Source organism: Pteropus vampyrus, unplaced genomic scaffold (genome assembly GCF_000151845.1).
Source record: "Pteropus vampyrus isolate Shadow unplaced genomic scaffold, Pvam_2.0 Scaffold3, whole genome shotgun sequence".
NCBI classification, from domain to species: domain Eukaryota; kingdom Metazoa; phylum Chordata; class Mammalia; order Chiroptera; family Pteropodidae; genus Pteropus; species Pteropus vampyrus.
The window spans coordinates 17,981,363-18,004,890 of record NW_011888784.1 but is presented as its reverse complement, the minus strand read 5'-3'; the positions used below and the strand labels follow the sequence as shown (position 1 = coordinate 18,004,890).

Here is a 23,528-nt window from a genome sequence, read left to right as displayed (position 1 = left end):
TGTATGTTAAGTCAACCAGGAACCATGCAGATCTGGGAGAGAGACAAGAGAAGGGCAAGGCTGAAAGATCTAAAGTGAAACATAAGATGTGTCCAAAGCATTGTGTTTTTCTTTCCAGAAGATATTTAGTTTCATAAGAATTAGGAATTATTTGTATGTGCCTTTACATTTTTAATACTTCATACCTGCCAGTAAGGCCTCCACAATGGTCCTTGAGTTGATTAGTTTTGAATTGAAATAATTTAACTAGAATTATTTTGTGTGACATGAGGAAAATGGCGAATATCTGAAACTGTTGAGCAAAAGACCATTACCAGATTCACATTTTTATTTATTTATTTATTTATTTACATGTGTATGTATGTATGTATTTATTTATTTATTTTAGGCGAGACAACCCTTGGTCGACCTCACAGATTGCAAGGACTTCGTCAGTTTACAATCTCTTTTTTTTTTTTTTTTTTTTTGCGCCTACAGCACCTGGTCTTCCTAGGTGGTCTCCCATTTAAGTACTAACCAGGACCCAATCTGCTTAGCTTCCGAGATCAGGTGGGATCAGGCTTGTTCAGGGTAGCATGGCCGTAGACTCAGATTTGCATTTTAAAAAATACAAGTTTAGATTGTCTTGCAGATCTTCATCCTAAAGAATAGAGATTATAAGCAGTAGCAACAGGGGAAGAGAATGGGAAGAAAGGGTCAAAGATGACTTTTATAATTTTGGCTTATGCCTTACTGAAAGAGTACAGGGGTATGGACCTATCAGATGTGGAAGATGGTAGAGTCAGTTTATCCAAGTCGTATAACAAGTAGGAAGTCAAAACTAGCATCTGGAATTTAGGACTGAAGGCTTAAGTGGAAAAATAGATACAAGAACTATTTACATTAAAATTGAAGTCATTGAAAACAATGGCATGGATGAGCTCAATCTGAGGAAATAAAAATAATGAGAGAAAAAGAAAATTTAATTAGGGATCAGAAAGAGATTATAGAGCTAAAGATCATAGAGTTTGGAAGCGAAATCCAAAGAATATGAATCTGAGAAGCATTCAGGTAGAAATAAAGGAATGACATTCCCCAAGGGAAGAGAGAATTTCAAAAAGCAGAAGTGATCCCTGTAGTCACTAGGATTCCTGCGCACAGAGGCGAGAGAAATGGACACCAGCTAACACAACAGTAAAGGAATTCAGTGAAGTAATAACAGATACACCATAGAATCAACAGAAAAGCTGATTATCCAGGCTTAGAAAATTGAGAAGAGCCAAGGAAACTCTGCCATAAGGAAGCACGTTGAAGGTCCTGTCACACTGACAACACCACTTTAGGACACTTGACATCGTCACACTCATAGGCTCTCAAAGTCCTTGATACAGCCTTGACTATCTTTTCACCTGTCCCTCAGCCTTTGTTTACCTTGCTGAAGTATCAAATTCCTGGGAGAGAGGATCTAATCTTCCAGCCCTGGACTCCAGAAAGCAGAAAGAGGGGTCTCCTTTTTGCTGCCTCCCATCAAGTTTCTCAGTGGATGTATCCCCTACATCGAGAAGAATAACAGCTCTTTCTTATACAACCTTATTATATTCTAGGCCCTATTCTGAGCACTTTATAGGCATTAACCTATTCTCACAACCACCCTATGTAAAAAGTATTTTCCATTTAGGTAGAGGATAACCTGAGAAATCCAGGGGCTATTTAGTTGATCTCTATCGACTTCCCAAATATTACACTGTTAGAAAATGGCAAGACAAAGCTTGAAAGCCTACCAGTCAGATTCCAGAGCAGGGTCTCACACGCTGACTAGCACATCTAGGCAACAAAAGATTTGTTGATCTAATGAAGAAAGAACAAATGTTAAATTCTTAGATTTGTCCAATGGTTCAAAGTATCTGCTGAAATAGGAGGAAAGGAAGGGAGGAAGAATGAGATGTCCAAGTATCTGTTTTCGAGTACAGAGAGGAGGGCAGTTTTAAGGTAGTCCATGTCAGGATTTCAATTTTTGCTCAGAAATAAGGACATCATAGCAGGACAAAAGGAAAATTCGGACAGAAGTCAGAGTCAAATGGTAAACTTTTGCAATAACCACTGTGTGAAAAACAGTCGTTACTCTAGCTAGGGATCCTAAATAAATATAAGCCCTTATTTTCTCTCTTTTTGGTAATTATATCTAACTCTGCTCCAACAGTCCAAATGAGATGAAAAGATTATAAATTTAGGTTTGAAGTTTATTGGTCAAGACCAGAAGAAACCCAAGGGTCAAAAGGTAAGGGAGTAGATGGAGTGATGAACTGTAGTACCTGAGCTGGACAAATATCATCATTATTATGATCACCATCATAGTCATAATAACTATTATTTACTGACTGGTTTCTATGTGTCAGACACAAATGTTTTACATGCATTATCTCAAATCTCTAGATGTGTGTGAGTGTGTCTAAGAAGAAAGAGCCAATTAAGGAATTGGCTCATGATTGTGGGGGCTGGTAAGTTTGAAATTCACAGTACAGGACAGTAGTCTGGAAATTCGGATAAAAGGTAATGTCTTCAGTTCAAATTCCACAGAACAGCAGTCTAGAAACCCAGCCAGGGTTTGTGTTTTGCTGTCTTGAAGAGAATTCCTTTTACTTCTGAGAAACTGTTTTTGTTCTTAAGGCCCTCGATTGATTGGATGAGGCCCACCCGATTATAGAGAATTGTCTGTTTTACTTAAAGTCTACTGATTAATCACATTTAAAAAATACCTTCATAGCAATATTCAAACTGGTGTTTTATCAAACAACTGATACCATAGCCTAGCCAAGTCAACACATAAGATTAAGCATCGCAGGTCTCAACACAGCTTTATGGACAAATACAATCTCTGCTCTGCAAAAAAATAACTTATACACCAAAGGAATTAAAAATGCTGATGCATTTGTACTGGCAGGAACTATGAGATCACACATGACAGTTGGTATTGAACTAGAGAAGGTAGAATATAAAACTGGATAAGAGAGAAATTTTTTTTATATGAGACCATTCTTCTGTGACTAAGGATTTAACGTCTGGCAAGAACACTTGGAGTCAGTCTCGATATGCTATTGAGAATGTTCCTTGAAATTTGACCATAGAAATGGTCTATAGTAAATAAAGTGGAGACGTCGAAGGTTAGAAATCAGAAGGTTGGGTAGGTGAGAATATTTTAATGAATTTATTATGTGAGAGGTAGAACCCATCATCTGATTATGTCCCTTGAGAGGGCCTAGAGGCTACTACTTAAACTAAGGAAATGAGGAATGCACGGTGCAGAGACACTGGCACTTAGAGGAAACTGCTAGTGATTGTCCTCTATAGGCTGGAATTTATAGTATAAGATGCTGCTATAACTTCCTACTAGCAATGGGGATGATTTAATTCCAGGATGGCAAAGGACAGATGTAAGTTTGACATAGTTATTATGTGTAGCATGGCTGGGATGGTAATGAAGGTACCTGGACCCACTGATATCTATGATAATGGATAATAGACTATGGTGTTCTAAGAGTTGCGAAAGATGATGAGCCATCAGGGCACTGCTTTATCAAGAGGTAGTGGGCAAAAGGCTGATGGCCATAATAACAGAAAATTCATGGTTCCTCATCCGGATATAAGTGAGCTTACAGATCCAGAGTCTATTTATTGAAAGGTAAATTGGGTCTCCTTGAGGAAGGAGATTCTGTAATGCAACTGGGTCTTTCTAGCATGTTCTCGATGTTATAAAATCCACCAATATGTAAGACCTTAGTCTCACTTATGAAAGCATGAAAAAGTCATTAGATGATGGCTAGTATATATTTAGGATTGGGACCAAGAAGGCACAAAAGACACAAGTAAATTATATGACCAGAAGGTCCAGATTTTTGTGACACCTATTTCTTTTGTATCCATGTCTCCTCCCCAACAAGCAAATATAACCTCATAGAGGTTAATTATGATCAAGTGACAGAGTAGGGAAAAAAACAGAAACAAAAACAAAACTCGCTTCTTGCTTACAAATGTAAGGGAACTTCTGGCATATTACAGCCCCACTCAGAGATGGCCCCAGTAGTGAAGGGAAATTCTCACAATGGATAAATCCAAAAGCAGTATACTTGGTTTTTTTATACATTGTATAGAGGAAGAAGTGGCCTGAATTATGGATATTCATAAACTCTTGTGCAGCAATGAGTGGCCTAACTGGTTGGTCAAATTCCTCAAAGCAACAAGATTAAAAGACTGGGAAAATTTGAGATGAAAGGTAGTAGTGATGGTAATAGTAGTGGTAAAAATACACAATAATATTTATACTCACCTGCTAACATTAGTTCCCTCTTATAATCTGAACAGTATCAGTCTTTTTGTAATGCTTAGACTTTCAGCTTTCTTCCCTCTTTCTTTATTACTTATAAGGTTCCCTATCTGAGAACCATTGTTGTTTATACAAACTTGGAGAGCTGAAGAAGATATATGTTTTTGTGGGGTTCTGTTGTGGTCAATAAACGAATTTGCTGATCTAAGAAATATCCTTTGGATCTGCTGCAGAACACAGTATTTTCCAAACACAGCAAATATTTGTATGAATAGTCAATGTCTTTTAAATTGTTAATTTTCCAATTTAGGTAGAAGCTATGACTCTAAATTTACTATTTTATATTTATCAGTAAACTTTAGCAGTCTTCTTCATGTAGGTTATTCATATTGTTGTAGCTGCCAGCCCCCAATAGATGCATGGACCACCAGAAATCAGTGAGTTATAGGAAACGCACTCTTTATTCAGCCAGCTGGGTCTGTTAGGGGTATGCAGACCCCAAATCAAGCAGCCCCGAAATGTAGAGGTACAGAGTTTTTAAGCCTTAAACCCCATTCTTCATCCTGTTTGAACACACAAGTCTATTTTTCTTCTTTTTACTAACTGTCAACCCACAGGTCAGTTGTGCAAGCAGGGTGGGGCGGGGGGACAGAAGCAGAAAGCTTATTGTTTGAGCGTTATGTTCCCATGGGCGATAGCCAAGCACTAATTTTTTCAGCCAGCACAATATATCTTATTCAGGTTAATCCTAACTAACTCATGTTTTATCATTGTTGTTGCCAGTAAGTTCTCTTTCTGAAAATCTACTTGCATACATTTTTGGGGGGTGTGCCCTTAGTAAAGGCGCCTGGGGAAGGACGAGTGGGAGATGAAATCTGACCACAGTCCTCTCACATCAGCTGTGTGCCCTGGCATGAAGCTGTGTCCACCAGGAAAAAAAGAGCTTCTTTTTCTATTTCACACAAAGCTATCTCCTGGACCCCCACATTGTGTACGTGTGCGTGTGTGTGTGTGTGTGTGTGTGTGTGTGTGTGTGTGTGTGTGTGTTGGAGGAAGTGTTTATCTGTAATAGTTATATTTTAAAATGTTGATTTTTCTTTATTTTTTTCTTTTCATACACTTTCACAAACATTATTAAAAATTACATTTAATTATTCTTTTCCGCTAAAACCTAGCACACTGGCTCAGAACAAAGGTCCACTGGGACAGAAATACTAATTGATGCTGCTTACCTTCTGGGCATTAATATTTTGACTTGTCAAGACCCTACATTTATAGTTAACAGTACCTAAAGGGTTAAACTTAAAACCTAATTTTTTAAAAAAGCAAAATAATTTATAAGAATAATTAAAACTACATTTTCTAATAAGAACTACAGTGAGCTTACGATAAATATTTCTATAAAATAAATTATAAAGATGTGTTTCACAAAGTTTCCTGTGAATAGCCCTCTATTTTTGCTAATTTCACACCCAGGAATGTGTTGATTAAATTTTAAAATGTTATGTGCAAACAGCAACAATTTTTCTGTACTCTTCTAAGCTTTTCCAATTTTCTGTTTCTTATTCTATTCGCTTGTCAGAATAATGCTAAGTTATAGTGCGTGAAGCATTTTTCTTTGATTTCTGAATTAGAACAACCATGTTTTATTTTTAAATATTTTGCATTCTACATGATTTAAATGGAGCTGGCTTTCAAACACATCATGCCATAGTGAGCTGCAAAATCCTGGCTGGGGGCAAAAGGTCTGTCTCAGACACGCCCAGATTGTTGCCTTGGCTGTTTACTATCTTCACCAGCTCTAAGCACCCAGGTCAGGCCCTTCCGTTTAAGCCTATTACTTAGGATACCACTCTCAGGTCATCCTATTGCTTTTAACTTTGCTGCTTTCATGCATAACCAACCCCACTGTCATCATTCCAAGTCAACCAAGGCATTACAATGTTGCAGTGAGGAGTGTTATACTGCCTTTCTAGATCTGGCTGCTTTTTGTTACATCTCAGTTCTGCCAGCTACTAGCTGTATGATCTTGGACAAGTGAATTCGCCTGTCTATGCCTCAGTTTTATTGTCTTTATAAAATAACACAATAATCGTCCCTACCGATAAGTTCTTCGGAGGCTTAAGCAATAACATGTGTATAGTGCATAGTGCATGGCATGTAGTATATTTATGTATGTGTGTGTGTATATATATGTATTTACTAAATGAGGACAGGAAAAGATGGTCCTGCCCACCCCCAAGTCAGGACAACCTTGTAGCTGCTTTTTTATACCACCCTCAGTTTTGCCATAGACTGTCATCCACTTTCCTAAAATTCACTACATGGAATTCCTTGCTCACTGTTTCTCTCTCTGTCAGCATCCAATCGCCCACGTTTTCCTTTACCGTCTCAGCCCTTTATTCACAACAACACCCCCATAGAAATATATGAGCATACCAGGCTTCACTGGAGGCTTGGAGAGATGGGAGGATGGGTGGTAGAAACTAGGAAGCAAAACCAGCAAAACCAAAATCCAAACAATGTTATAACATTAGGAATGCTTTTTCTTTAAATCTCCTGATTTAACCAACCACGTGACAGGAAGTTGTTAGTGGCTTATCATTTTTAGGCCCTGGCCCATGCTATTCTGCTTTTCAATTCTTTCCTCTTCTACTCTCCACTCTCTTTTCTTTTCTCCTCTAAATTCACATTTATTTCTAAAGTAGAGTGGTTTATCCATTTCTTTTTTCCTTATCTCATTGATATTCTTGCTTCCAGTCCTTACTTTATATCACCTACAAGCTTATCAAGGTATTTCCCTAAACAATGATATTTCTCAAGCAAAGCTCTGGTGCCAGATGGTAAAATAATCCCATCACAGCTGTCAACTAGGGACGCAGATCAGGCAATGCTTGATCAATGCTCTATCAGCGTGAGCTTGCCTGTTAAACTGAGAGATCTTTGTTAATGTTAAGAAAGCATACTTCTCTTTCTAGATTAAAATAATGATGATGATGATGATGATGATAAACATTAGAAATAGCTCCAAAATTGTCTCAAATAACTTTCTGAGTATTTTCTGAAACAATTCTTTAATTACTGTTTTATACATTAAGGTAAGAGACAGCTTCGTTCACAAATATCCCACTTTTTGTTTTCATGGTTCTCCTATGACTTCTTTAAGTTGGTTATGACACCTATTTATGTATTTATTTATGTTTAAATAAGGAAAACAATGGGTCTCTAAATCCAAGACTCAAAATGTTACTCAAGTTTCACACCAAGGCTTTAGGCGCAGGTAACTGGTCTACTGGCTTTAACACAACAGTGACATTTACAAAGCTGTAACATTTTCCTCACACTGTTCTAAATGTATTATATCTGTTAGTTTATTTACTTCTCACAAGAATTTTATGACATGGATATTATTATCACCCTTTCAACAATAATAAACCTAAGGCATAAAGTGACTATCTCAGGGAGCATAGTAGGCACATGATAGAGTCAGAATTTGAACCCACATAGCCTGGCTTTAACCATTAGATTAAACTTCTCTAACAAATAGAAGAGCAGTTGACAAGTAATATATTTTAAGAGTACCCTATTATAGTGAAAAAAAAAAAAAAACACAACACACTTTGAAAGGGACTCAATGTAAGTTCAGTTCAGTTATCCTAGAAAGATGAGGAGAAGTAAGGTCTAATCTAAAGCACATATGGGATAGAGAGTGGATTTGGGGGAGGAGATGATAAGAAAGAAAATGAAAGGGGAGAAAATAAAATTTTATAATTTTGGTTCTATCCTTGCCTTTCAACCACCCTGGACTAGACTATAAAAAAACATATTCTATTGCTACCTTTACCACACCTGTCTTAAACTTCCAGCCATTGTTTTAGTACTTGATAACTTGGACAAGTGTTTTCAAGGCAGCGTCTGGATTACAAGCATTGGATAAACTTGAAATTCCTGATCTCATTCCAGATCAGATGAATCTGTCCTGGGATTGGCAGAAAGGGAGGGATCAAGAAAAATGTATGCTTAGCAAGACACACAGGTAGTATTTACGTCCCTAAAGTTTTTGAAACTACTGCCTTACAACTTTTCTGCATGTGCATTTTTGTTTTGGCCTACAGTACTGAAATAACTGCAGTGATTCTCTTTTCCTAGATTCTATAGTCCTGGGTACCAGAATACCAACATAAATAATGAGCTTCTTTATCTTAGAGCTCAATTTTTCCTTTGATGTGGCAAAGAGATTGGAAAATGCAAACATTTTTCTTCCTGTGAAAGAGAGCTAAAGTTATACCTCAAAAGATTGGTATAACTAATCTAACCTTAATAAATCTATAGGCAGAGAACTTTAGAAAATAAAAAATCCATGTCTACTCTTATAATATCTTCTGCTGTTATTTCTAGGTGCTCTAAAGTATCTTTCTTCATCTATATAAGAAGCATTTGTGTAAGTATCTCATTGTACACTGTCTCAATCAAGTAAAATGTTTTGGAAGTAGGCTCTGAGATTTAAAATCTATTTTCAAATGCTAAGTTGTAAAAAAATATTCATAAGCTTTTATATCTGTTGCTAAGTTCAGTAATATATTATGATTCTACCACTTATTATAATACCAGGATACATCAGATCATCCAAAATATAATTAAGCCAAAATAATAATGTCTCAAATCTGTAAGTTGATGGAAATTAAGAAACAAATAGTCAAATCATTTTTCCACACTGAATTTCTTAATTTTATGTATTTCAATTATATAATAATTAATTTATTTAATAGAATATAGTCAGCATCAACTTCCTTGTTCTTTAATTTAACATAAAATGACAATTAGCATTCATTTTAAGACTTGCAAATTTTAAGATACTAAGGTAAAACTGGACAAGAGTCTATTAATTTGGCTGTATCTTGAATCATTCTGGATAATGCTGAGAAATTTAGTCCTCTTCTGTTTGGTAGTTGGCTCTTCCAAGGCATATTTGAACAAGTTTTTATCTGCATTATTAGTGCTTATCCCAACTTAATATATGAGTCAGTCTTTAGTGCATGTAGAACAAGTTTTAGTTTCTTGTTAAGTAACAATCACACAGAGCATTTCTCACTAAGGATTGACTAAATATTTGCTGGTCCAAATTAATCAAAGTCATTAGAAATACTACCAAGTAGATCTTTAAAGTTCATCTCTTCGATGGTGTTCACATTGAGAAAGTATCCCAGGTTCTGTTTATTATAATAATATCTTATACTATCAAATCATCTTTCATTAGGAATCTTAAAAGGATTCCATAAATATTAATGTCATCTTTTCCTGAGATATGTAGGGATAGCAATTGCATAGTACTGAGCAAAGAGTTGGAGAACAGCTCCAACCTGTTCAAACCTTGAGAAACTGAGTGGAAGAAAAGCCAAAAGTGAGCTGTCTGATCTGTAGTCAGCACAACACATGCAAGACTGAACTTTGCCTCAACTGTTGTCTGGGGAGAGATAAAGAAGTCTTCTTTTGTTTGGAATTTTGTCAGGAACTCAAGTGAATTTAGGTACAAATATATCTTTTATAAAAAAAAAAAAAAAGAAAGAAAACTTAACTTCTTGAGTGGATGTTGATATAAGAAGTTGATATATATATTTTTTTCATACTATGCATAGAAACAGGGACCAGGACCAGGAGAGTTAGAAACAAATAATGCAATTACTGTTATCAAGTCCCTAAGCTACAGTGCTCCCAGATAGGACCTCCTGGTGGCCTAGGAGTGACCTTAAGTAATGGTAACCAAAGGTCCAGGTTTGCCCAGACAGCCCCAATTGATATCTTTTGTTGGGACATAATTATAACTTCGATCCCCACAAATCTCAAAAGTCTTCTGGATTGGGTGAGATATACATGATTACTAAGATCACCTTAACTTAAGTGTATAGTTCTATACTTAAAGGTCTTTCTTTAAAAAATAGAAATAGAAAGCCACAGTGAGTAAAGGATCAGCCTTGCTCATCCTTTCTAAGCATTAAGTTTCTCATAAGGAATACAGATACTGACATCTACTTCACAATGTCGTTGAGGATTTAAATAAAATAACATAGGTAAAGTACTCCTTTGGCACACACCCCCTTTGAAGGGCCTGGAACATGGTAAGCTTTTAAGAATTTCAAGCCTCAGTCCATTACTTTCCCTTTATCCCTTTATCACACCAAAAGAAAAGTCTAAGATGATTCCATTATTCCAAAGAAAGGCAGAGAGTTAGTGCATTTTTCCATCTTATAGAGTCTTCGGTGATACAGGAATTTTCATACAATTCTAGGAAGTCTCAAGGTCCCTAAGACTCCTTGTGTGGAGGAACGTTAAATAAGAAAATAGGGGCTCAGCTCTTCTTGACAAGGTGTCAGACTGTGTGACCCATCTGCAGATGGTTGGAGTTCACTTACCAGAGAGAATTTAAACTTTCAGTTCAGATTAATCCCAATTAAACATAAGAAAGAAACTTCCTGGGATGAATGAGTTTCCCCACAAGGTACTGAGTTCCTTGCCACTAATGAGAGCAAATATGTGTGTAGATTAGTTATTTGAATGGAATATTATACAGGAGGGTTCCATTTCAGATAGGAGTTAGCTGAGGACTGGAAATGTCTTCTCTCTCTCTCTCTCTTTTTTTTTTCCTGTCTATACATGTCACTCATTTGGGCACCGTACAGTTTCCACATTTTCTAAGAAAATAGATCTGGCCTATATTTTTCCTTTTCTGAACTTCTAGTGAAAAGTATAATTTAGTCCTTATTGTTTTCTCATGTTGTTATGTATATTAACTCAAAGGGACCATGCCCTACACTCATTTTGACTCTTTCACAATTCCTCTCTCAAATGCTGAGCATATAGTGGATGCTCAGTAAGTACTTACTGATGAGAAGTGCAGACACATTCCTGCAGAGATTTTCCCACGCCTGTCATAAATACAAATTAACACTATAGTCAGCATCCCTGTGGCCATACAGCATATTTTTCATGTCTTCACATGAGGCAAAAAAAACAACATGGCATTCAGAAAACTCAACAAATGCACTGACCCTTTGATTATGACTCAAACTTTTGACTCTAGAGACTAAACATACAAAAGTCTCTGTCAACTAGGCTGATGATAATTAAAAAAAATACTTAAACATTACAGTAAATATTACTAGTGAAGCCTCATCATCTAATAAAAATACAAAGAAAATAATAACCATTCAGAAAATAAGACATCTTGGAATATTTTGTTGTTTGAAAGTCTGAAAATGTTTAATATATAAGATCAAATATAAACCCAAACTAAGGTTATAGATAAAATACGATGAAAGTGATAGGTTCTGACAAGAACATTGATCATTTCAAATCATTTAGATGATTTTGTTAACTAATAGAATCAATTTAAATTGAAGAAAAACATTTCTAACATACTATCAGAACTTATGAAGGCATGAATAATAAATTTAGCTTACTTGAGAAGCTTTTTTCAAAATTACTGATATTTTGAACTCACGATATAGTATAAAATTTAGTCTATAAGAAATTGAGGTGTGCAAATATTTACATTTATACAAAATGATAAATCTATTGTCCCTTTTTTGGTTTAATCCTACATTTTTTAAGAGGCTTTGTTGTTGCTGCTGTTTTTAGCTTCCTATTTTTTCCCAGAGAATAGCCAGCGATGAAAATTTATGTGAAAATAGCCAATAAAAAAATTGCACCTGCCATCCCTCTCTCCAACAAATGCATTATATGAGAAAGTTAAATAATATAGGTTTTTCCCTAAATGGGGAATCCAAGGTTTTTCCCTAAATGTGAAATCCAAGGGCATTTGAATTTTTATTGAATTAAAACTTTTTTGGTTGCAAGTTATAGAAATCCAGTCCAAACTGGGTTTTGAGGCCAAAAAGAAAGGCTTATTGTTTCACAAAAACAAAGAACTGGGGGTGGGGAGGAGGAGGAAGAAGCCTCGCAAGATGACTGGATAGGGACGCAAACACTGCCAGGACTCTTTCTATCTTGCTTTATTTTTTTGTCCCGCCATTCCCCTTCACTCTCTGCAGAAGATTGTCTTGTGCCTTCACCATCAGAGATGAGAGAGCTTTTTTCTTATAACTGCCATTTGAATTAAACCCAAGAAGAACTTCTGCAGATATTACTCAGTGATGTGTCCACCCCTGAGGCTGAGTGAGAGGAACACTATGATTAAGATCCCTCTCTCTCTCCCCACAACTCCCCACCCTCGCCTCGCCCCTGAAAACATGGGCTTAAAAAGAAAAGAAAATTAATTCCTAGAGAACCGGGTGTGCTGCTCCCAGGAGAATAAAGGAGTTTAAGGAGAGAACACACTGTAGTTTTCCCCTATACCTAATGACTATTCTTGGGGGCCAAGGTGTCTGGCTCTGGTCGATTTGGGATCTCAAAATGTGATACCATCAGAAACATTTTCTTAGTCTTTTAATTATGTAGCTTGTTGAAGTGATGAGCAGGAGCACTATTAGAAATAGAATAGAAAAGATCTGGAATAGTGGGGTTTATAAAATCCTATGTAAAATGTATCCTCGACACATCAAGCTTGGCTTGTGATTTTGTCTAATATTCAAGATGCCATTTGATCAATAGTGTGGTTTAAGATGGTTTCTGGTTGTTATTATTATTATTATCTTTTATGTTATTCTTGGACACCAATCAACTACAGACATCCTTATATCACTAATAAAAAAAAATGTAGCCTTCATTAATTTCTAATACATATTTATTCAGGATTCCATCAAAACACTGAGTTCTCATTTTAAAATCTTCCGACATTTATTTTAATCATGGAGTCAGTTGTAAATTCTTGTGTAAAAATTCAGTGGACCTGATTTTTAATAAAGCTCAGAGGTTCTCTCACAGAGGTTTTTTGGGGGACTGTTTTTTCTTTTTTCTTTCTTTCTTTTTTTAATATACTCATGGGCGAGTACAATCTTACCAGATTCTGAGTCAATAGGTCTGTGATTTTTATTTTTTTTATTTCCCAGGTGATTCAGATGCACTGCCATTTAGGGAAATCATGAGTTTTAACCCAAATGTCTAATTTTTCTACAGATTTTATTAGCAATAATTTGCAAAACCTATCTATTTTATATAACTCATGAAATAACTCTGTTCTTAAAAATCAGAGTATTAATAGAAGTGACTGGATTTTTGTCCTAGCGAAAAACCCAATCCTTTGTGATGGTAGATAAGGCCTTTACTTTCTCAGCTATAAAATGAGGAGTTCAATGAGATAATTCTTAAACTTCCTTTAAGCCATAAATGTATTTAATCTATGTAATCTTACAGAATTAGATGTGAAAAAGAATGTGAGCAGAAATGTTTATTACAATTTTCCTCAAATATATGAGTTATATAAAATGCTGAAAAAATGTAGAACAAATCAAAAAGTCATAAATAAATGAGTTTAGTTCCTGAATTAAAAAAAAATTATATTCATAGCTGATTTTATTTGAAAAGGCCAGCATTAGAGTCATATAATGATTTAACCTGCATTGGTCAGCATTTTCACATAATTTTCTTGCCAATCCAGTACAAGCATGGTGACATGTCTAGAAAGTAGTTATCAGTATGCTGAGCTGGGGCAAAGAACAGTTTCCAGGGCGGGTGGGGTGAACCTTTTTTTTTTAGTGAGATGTCACGCCTGTCTGATTAGGACGCTGTGAATCACCGTATATTTGGCATACTCTCAACTGAAACATACCTCTGCTTTTCTCCCTTTGGTCTCTCCCTCACTTATCATCATGGGAAAAGATACAATTCACAAACTATAGATGAAGATACTGCTTTTAAAAAGAAACATCCCATCCTCAAAGCACATTGAACTTCTCAGAACCATTTCTTGGTGGGCTTATCTTCAACCTAAAAATATTATTTGTAATAAAAGGTACTACAATTATCACATTGCTCTCTTATGCTTTTTATTCTTAAACCGTATTATGCATATTTATTTTTTGTCCCATTGGGAAATGACTGTATTAAATAATAATTGCTACAATTTCAGTGGCAATATTACAAATAATTTCCTAAACTTTTAAGATTAGTTTTGTCTTTATCCTGTTGTACCCTTAAAGATCCACAGCAGTACCATACTTTTATTTCTCTCCTACTTAATGTTATTATGCAGATATTGGCCCCATGGTGGAGAAGAAAAGAAATTGCCGTGTTTTATTTAGGGTAAAGAGCTTCATCTAAGCAAATTCTACAAGATGTTGCTTATGTAGTCTCTACTTTTCATTTACTTTGAATGAGTGAAAGTCACCTCCTTTTGAGTTAACAAGAATCAGATTTCTAATTGTAAATTTAACTTTGGACCTTGGCAATAAATTGCCTTCAGTAAGACAATCACATTGAAAATGTTCTCTCCCGCCCCTTGTTCCTATTGTACAGATCTAAGATTTCCTCTTATGATATCAGAGCAGCTCTGATATCACTAGCTCCTCCTTCCTTCTCTTGGGTCTTTGTTCTTCAAGTTTAAAGAGCTCAGAAATCTGATGCTTTTAGACTTACACAAGCAGATAAAACGTGATTTTCTTCCAAAACTCCAGCTGAATTTTGATGCTCCTTTCATCAGTGATTGACTTCATTATAAAGCTCACAAAGTGGTAACAAATCGAGTTGCCAGGTCAGAGAACTAGGCCACCACTCTCATCTAGCAAGAAATATTCTGTTGGCACATTCAAACTCATCTTGAGGTATGGATCTAGTAGTGTGGTCAAAATAAAATTGCACATTAATGTACGTACCACATATTGTAAAAGTCCTTCCAAAAGCAGAACTTTTATATTACATAAACTCTTAAATATTTGACACTTGAATAGAATGCATGTATCAAAGCTTAAAAGTGAAATGCAAAATTTAGGTGTATGATTAATATTTACATGGAGTAATGCAGGTTATATTTCTACGCATTTTATGAAGGGTGAAGCTGCAATCGAGACATTCCAGCAGCCTCTGGGTCTCTCTCAGGTGTTCTGTTAGTGATAGTTTCTATGTACCCATCTATGTAAAATTCCCCACACTTCATTCAAGCCCATGGCTTCTCCATGTTGAGACTCACCCCATTAGACTTCCAAGGTCAGACTAAATCCAGGCGAAAGTCCTGATTACTGGCTGAGGTAATCTGGAATAACTTGATTGCATTTTGCAATTTCCCAATTGGGCTTTGGTGGTGGTATAATCATTATATTTGAGAGAGGGATCCCATACTGTCTTCCTAGAGATTGGTATCCATATCAAAACCTCTCATGTTTACCTTGACACTATTGGATTTGTCTGGAAAGTTTAAATTCTGCAAACCCTAGGAAGTCTCTTATCATGAGAGTTTGACAGCTCTGTTTACATTAGCCTTGATCCATTTTAGCAGAGAAAAGTTACCTTATTGCCTCCTGGAGAAAACAAATCTCATGATTGATATTATAAAAATGCAAAATACACAGCCAGAGAAGCTGGTGTTGAAGCTATCACCATCTGAGACTCTCGCTACTTGAAGAAATTTCTGGGCCTTTGTGCCATGGGTTCTCTGTGTGTTTCTAAGTGCCCTATTAAAGGAAGACACATATATAAATTTTTCTTTTAATGCTTAAAATGAAAACTAGGTCTTTGTATTGTTTTTATTTCAGTGAGTTTTTGTTGTTCTCATTTCAAATTTGTGGAGTTGTTCCAGTTTATGAATATCTGAGCTGTTATAACTATTCAGATAGTTGTGAAATATTTTGAAAACTTGAGTGGGGAAAGATTTCTACCCTCAGAAGAATGGGAAGTAGCACTGATTACACTTCTTCCATGTAGAAAAGCCAGGCAAAGAAACCAGGGAGTCGATATTCATTTTTTAATAGCGTCAGATGCAAACTATTTTAGAATCTGAGAGTAAGGATTAGAAAGTCATGGCATAATTTAATTTAAAAATGGTTAGCAAATCCACCTTGCCTTCTTAACTTATTCATGGAAAAACTAGGCATTGAACTACAGAAGTATACTTCACTTAAAAATGAAATTAGACTACCTTATTTAAAATCTCCTTTCCGGAACAAACTAAGTTTTTCAGATACCACAGGAAAGGAGAAGTATTTGTATCTGTATTCATCTGCCTTTAAATTATGCATTCAGCCACATAATAGGATTTCTTTAGGTGGATCCAACTAAACTGTAATAAGATTTTATAAAAATCCAATGGGAAGGAATGAAAAAATAGTGTATCTTTTACCTTTAAATTTCCTAATAAGCAGCCTAGCAAAGCAAGAGATTCTTGACAAGTATGAAATCTCTATGAAAAGCAGAATCGGCCATATAAATTACTACAATATAGGCTCAAGTTAATAGCTGTATATTTTAGTCACAGAATTAAGATTGTCAAAGCATGAACAGTTTTTTTAAAAAAAGTAGTTCAGGTAAGATGAGAACATTTATTTTTGTTTGCTTTCATTAGAAAATAAGAATCAAAGGTGAAAGAGATGCAAGAAGATATCATAAGTAGAATATTACAATCTGAAACATTTTCTAAATCTTACTACTCCTCATGAAAATTCACTTCTAAATTATAAAAATGACAAACAGGTTTCTGTATATTTTACAGATTATAATTAACGGTTCTGAATCAAGGGTCCAAATGTTTCAATCTCATATTATGTAACTTAGTAAATAGATTATATGTGTAAATCTACGTTATTTAATTTAAACAATTGTTCTAATACAATTATATTGAACTGTTAATAATGGATAAATAAAACATGTGTTCAAGCTTTATGTTAAAAATATCTAATTGTGAGGTGCATTTACTATGCGCTCAATACTGGCTTTAACAATTTCCATTTATTATGATGTATAATCCTCAGAAGAACCCAGTGAGTTAATTAATATCTATTTAATAGTAAAGATCCTGAAGTACAGAGGCTAAGTAACTTGCTTAGTTCACTCAGTTAATAGAAGATGGAGCCAGAACTCAATTCTGTACGTTTTGCTTCCAGAAGTATGACATTCTGATAAATGGTTGCTGAGAGCCAGCTTTCCTTGAAGACACACCCATACTTATTTCAAAAAAGTAGACAGTGTGTTGTGTGGAATAATAAGCTGGAGCCAGGAACCTGGGCTCAGTTAACATGAAGGCAACTGTTATATTCTGGGTATGCTGGAAGGAGCATGAGTACTTAAACTAGCCTGATTGTTACAGACTCCGTCTTTCATCTTGATCAAGTTGCTGAACAGTTCTGCGTTTTGTCGTTCTCTTTCATAAAATGAAAAGTGAGCATGGCACCCTGTACAAGGAGGTCAAGAGGATAAAATGACAAATTATGAATATTTGGTGGAAAATCGCATTCTATAACTAGAAAACACACATCCCCTCAGTATACTTACCTGGCGTTTTATGTTTCTTAAAAATACATCTTGAAGTTATTTTTAAATGTAATCAGATGTGAACCAAACACAATGTTCATTTGATTTATACTTAGAAGTTGATCATATTCTCTTTCATTGTTTTTAAAGTAAAATAATTCCTTTCACTTTCCACATTATATTGTTTTTAAAGTAGAAGTTCCCAATCAAGCCCTTTAATTCTAGAACATTACTGTCATAACTTTTAAACAGGAGCCATCTACTGTCATGTTTAATATTGCTTGCTTTCATAAATTGGCACAAACCCTCAGAACTAGCAGAACTATTTATTATCATTCAGAATCAAGAAATATAGAGATAATAATATGCATGTTTGCAGTATTATGACTGAATAAAATTTGCTGGAAAGTTCTGCTCGTGGACTCCGTTTTCTTTATGAGAAGCCGGCTTCACAAACTGTAAGAAGTATGCTTTTATACATACATTTACTCATTCAACAAATATATAGAGACATCCTGCGTTGCTGTGTGCCAGGCACAGAGTTGGGTACAGTGGTAAACAAGAGAGCTGGGAGCCCTGCCCTCAAGAACAGGGCTTGTGGGGATGGATGGATAAGTAAATAGCACTGTGGTTTGGGGGGGGCGGGGGCGTGGCCATAAAAGGGATGTGGACATCAAGAGCACATACGTGGGACTCTAACCCAGACTTCAGGGAAGAGGATTGGGAAAACTGTCTCGTAGGAATGACCTTCACACTATTCTCTGAAGGATAAGAATTACCAAGGGAAGGAGAAGAGTGGAGAAAACAGAATATGTCTGCAGGACAGACATTGAGAGGCTTGAACTGGATTGATCTTGCTTGAACACAGATTTGAGGTGGAGAGTACCAAGAGATGGAAATAAATACTTAAAGAAGAGCCAGGTTTGCAGAGTTTTTCTAACAATACTTTCTCCTAAGGGCAATGGGCTCCAGCCAGTATAGCACCATACAAGGGTGGTATTGACATTTAGAAACCATTAATGTTCACTTTGATGTCAATTTTTTTTAGACTAGATTAAGCTTCCACATATGCAGAGGCTTCACAAAAGTTCCTGGCATCTTCCTGTATTGGATGTCTTTGTTAGAATACACGAATTATGGTCAATGCAGTCATTTCACAGGTAAAAATGAAAAGCGTCTTTGTAGCAACTATCAGCTTTTCAAAATGAGTATTGGCTGCAACAAGACAAGTTGCTAAGTGAAAGCAGAAATACAAAAATTATAGTGATGATGCCTTTTACTAAGAGGGTATTTGCTGATCTCGGTTAGGTTTAGGGTTAGGGGTTAGGGTTAGGGTTAGGGTGAGGGTTAGGGTTAAGGTTAGAGTTAGAAAAAAGAACCTCTTCCTGGAAATATCAAGGAGGTAGAAAGAGAAAAATAATTAGCCAGGACAAAAACTAAGTGAAGGCAGAAATATAAAAATTTTAGTGACGATGGCTTTTACTTAGAAGGTTTTTGCTGATCTCAGCTAGGTTTAAGGTTAGCATTAGGATTACGGTTAGGGTTAGGGTTAGGGTTAGGGTTAGGGTTAGGGTTAGGGTTAGGGTTAGGGTTAGGGTTAGGGTTAGGGTTAGGGTTAGGGTTAGGAAAAAAAAACCAAGACAGATTGCATCACTTCGGCCCACCCATTCTTTCTCCCACTGTCGCACATCTTCTGCCATATCTATGGCATGCCTGCCTCCTAAGGACCCTCCTCTCTGCTCGTGAAGCAGGGAAATGTTCTAGATATTCAGTACTACAGGGTTGGGAAGATCTATTAAAAATTTCTCAAACTGAAATAACTGCCCAAAGCCAGACTCAATCACCCCATTTTATAGAGTTAGAATATGTAGTGCTTTTCGCATTGCATTGTGAAATAAAGCACTCCACCGAATAAATGCTAAATGGTGGCTTTGATTTCTACTTCATTGTGCCTTTATATTGTGTACAGGAAGGGCATTGGGCTTGAAAGTCAAAAGACTTGAATTTTAATCTAGCTTTACTACTATCAGTTCCATGATTCCAGCAAACAGCTTAACCAGTATAGCCTTGTTTATTTCCTCTGAAACTGGAATCACACTCCTGTCTTAATGGTTTAGAAGGATATGTGAGATAACTATAAGAAAAAGCACCTAACGTGAAACTTAATAAGTAATAACAGCTGTCATTTGTTAACTATGCACTATGTCTGGCTCCGTTACATATTTTATTTAATCCCATAACACTCCTTTGACAGGTATTACTTTTCACTCTCTATGGGTGAGGAAAGTAAGGCCTAAAGAGGTTAAATAACTTGCGTAAAGCCACACAGCTAAGCAGCAGAGCTGGAATTTGAACTCGGTTCTAGCTTACACCACAGCCATGGTCTTCATTCCGATAATCTTCTCTCCTCTTCCTTCTTATTTCTTACATATCGACCATATAATGATATAGGTTACAATTTATAATACTGAATAAAATATATTTTTTAATCACAAAAACCTAAATACTTACTTATATATGTGTCATGCACATAATTTCATGGGCAACACATTTTTGCAATATAATGAATTCAAGTAATATTTCTGTCCCACCCTGATATTATGTTTGTCGCATTCCATATACAATCTTCCAAGTTCCAGAGATGTGCAATCCTGCTTGTGCTTGCTCAATAGAAACAGACGAAACTGCTCCATGCCTCTCACTCCGAGTGGCATGAAACCTTCCAGCTACCTTGGGTGAGTAATGGAGTGACTAAAGCCAACACAGAAAAGAAGCAATTCCCTTTTATTAGGCCACAATATAAAGGAAGACACTCAAGCCAGTTCCAGCAACTGCAAATGATTTTACTGAGAGAGCCCCACCCCACTAGGCCCAGCAATTTCCCATTTGTCCCTTCCCAATCCTGCCCCTCCCATGTCTCCACCCTCCTGCTGCTTGCCCTTCCCAGGCACCTCCCTCCTTTTACGGTGATTGCTCCTCTCCAGCCAACAGCTCACACACCACACCCTGTCTACTGTACTAGCTCCGGCTCCAGCAGATCCTCTCTGCCCCCACCCTCAATCCCCCAGCTTCGACCTTAATGAAGCCTCTCCTTAATGTGTCCTCTCTGACTCCTCCACACACAGCTCCTACGTAGATTCCTCAACCTGTCTTTCTGCATTTTCCTTTCATTTTATGGATCCTTTCTGAATTACTTCAAATAGCAAGCAAAGCAAATGAACTAAGTAAACCTCCTGGAAGACTCATCCCAGAGACAGATCATCTGACATGAATGGACAGCTAGACTCTAAGTTAGTCAGGTTGGGTCCCCCAGACCTGAGGCAATGCCTCATGTAGATGCTACACGATGTCTCTCCTTGTGTAAATAATCACTACCTACTGATTAACAATTAGACTGGTGCTTATTTCCTTGGAGTAATCATAATAGTAGCAAGAATAATAAATAATAACTTCATTTATTGGTCCAGAACTCACTGTGAGGTACCTTTTATGTAATTGCTCACTCAGTTCTCATAACAATCCTGTTTAGGTAGGCATTTTTAGCCAAGTATACAGATGTGTAAACCAGGGCAGAAAGAAATGACAATACTTGCTTGTATGGAATAAAGTGAGAGAAACAGGCAAACCCAGGCTCTCCAAATGTAAAGGGTGCTTGTGCTTCCCAACGTCTGCTCTTCCCTCCTTCTGTTACTGGGACTTCCATCTTCTTCATCTCAAAGATTGAAAACCTCATAGCACTGGTGATTCTAATGACTTATTCATCACTCTCCTTAAATGATTCCTTGCTAGAATCCTATAGATTTTATCTACTTAACACTTTTCTGCCTCTCTTTTTTTCCCTTTCCCTCTGTAGCCACCCTGGTTCAGGCCTTCATCACCTTTCTCCTAAACTATACGATGCCCTTCAAGCTACCTCCCTCTCTCTCCAAATCCAGTCTTCACACTGCTGCTTAATAATCCTTCTGTTTAAATCAGTATCTTTCTCCTACCACTTATGTAAGGGACACTTTTCACTCTAGCATTAAAAACAACAACAACAACAACAACAAAACCCCTATAAAATGAGATCTGGTCTAGGCATTGTCATATTTACCTTAAGTGGTCATAGAATATCACAGGGGAGGTTTTGAAACAAAGACCAACCACACAAATAGATTTAAGATCAGGCCTAAAATGTCCAGAAGAAACCCACTTCCAGAAGAAGATAAACTGGGCAGGAAATCAAGGCAAAGCTTACTGCAGAGAGGTGAGAAGTATTGAGGGACAGAAATATTGTAGTCCCAGGAAGAGTGTTCAGAAGGAATTGGATTCATTCAGGAAGATATTGCTGATATAAGACTGGTGCAGTTCAATGACAAATACGGGTGGTGGTGGAGGAAGTAGAGAAAAGAATGAGTCAGAGATGGTGTGGCTTTGAGTCTAAGTGAATTAGAAGTTGCCTGTAACACAAAGAAAAAATACTTGATCTAGAAAGATGGGAATTCTGCTTTGGACATATAGCTCCAACCTAATTTATCCTTAATCTTGAGATGATAAACTTTTGGTGCTGCTGACACAGCCTGGTACACCTATCAAAATGAATTAAGCAAATATAAATTTTTGCCTTAATCGTCCAAGAATTGTCTCATGTTTTTACATTGCATGTTGATTCTAAAGATTAAACCCTAGATGTTATGTTAAAAAGAAAACTGTGCTATGTTTTAATCAGTCCAACTCCTTGGCATATTTAGAATCCCTTTTTGTAGTTGTATTTCTATGATTTCCTTTGGCTTTAAATAGTAGGTAGAGGATTTTTTCCCAAGGCTTAATGGTAACATTAATATGCTATGAATTGGGAAAGAAAGAGTCCCACCTCAGGCTCCTGTCATTAACCTCCTTGACACTTTAAGTGGAACATTTGTATTAATACCTCCAGATTTCAAGCTAATGATTAGTGACAGTAGGGTAACTTTATTTATGAGTAACAAATCTTAAAATAAACACTTGTTGAAAAATATCTCTCACTGTGCTTATAATTTCCATCATTTTATCCATTTTTTTATGTGTATGTATATTATTCAAATAATTGAGGAAGTATTTAAAAGGATTTTTAGAAATGTAAAAAAAGCTGATTATAATGAAAATTATTTTATCATTATTCCTTTGGAGAGCAAGGCAATGTAAATTTAATAGCTAAGCCATGTAATTATGTAAATTACTTAGTGTGGGATAATCACTAGGAACATACTTAGGTTAAAGACAGTATGTTTCCAACATACCTCATAGTTCTTTGGCACACTCACAAACATTCTTTAATGAATTAACAATTGGATGCCTTGTAAAATGATGAGGAGAATGACAATGAATAGTCATGAAGAAGAAAGGGATTAATCTAAATGTGAAGTAATTAAGAAATAATTATTTTTTTAAATTAGTAAATACTATAATGCACATTGTGTTAAATCTGGCTAAGTCGCAGTACAAGACAGAAGCTCATTCAAGTGTTCTCTCTAAGAGGAGACTGTTTGAGAAAGCACTCTTTTGGGATTTCATCTTAGAATCATTTAGATATTTAAAAGTAAGAACAAATTTGATTGTATGTAGAGTATGTTTACTAAATACCACAAGCCCTAAAAATTAACTTCTTAACTAATTTCTTAGCTTGTTTCTTCTTAATGTACTTGGTTGCATCTGCTCCAGGTAAAGTGCTTATATCCCTCTCCTTACAAGTACTTCTCTTCTTATCTTTAGGTTATTTAGTTGCCCTATTTAGTTTCTCATGGGTTTAAAGTTAAGTCATGAATTTGTAGTTTATCTGACTTTTTGTGTCACTGTTGTAAGGGTGAGCTTTCCAGCTATCAACCTCCCATGAGAAAACCAGAAGTTTTTATATCTT

The 23,528-nt window shown here is 36.1% G+C and overlaps 1 pseudogene; it reads right to left on the bottom strand.

The window, feature by feature from the left end:
- Positions 1-468: 468 nt before the first annotated feature.
- On the bottom strand, positions 469-587 carry LOC111741498 (annotated as a pseudogene).
- Between the last annotated feature and the right edge of the window lie 22,941 nt (positions 588-23,528).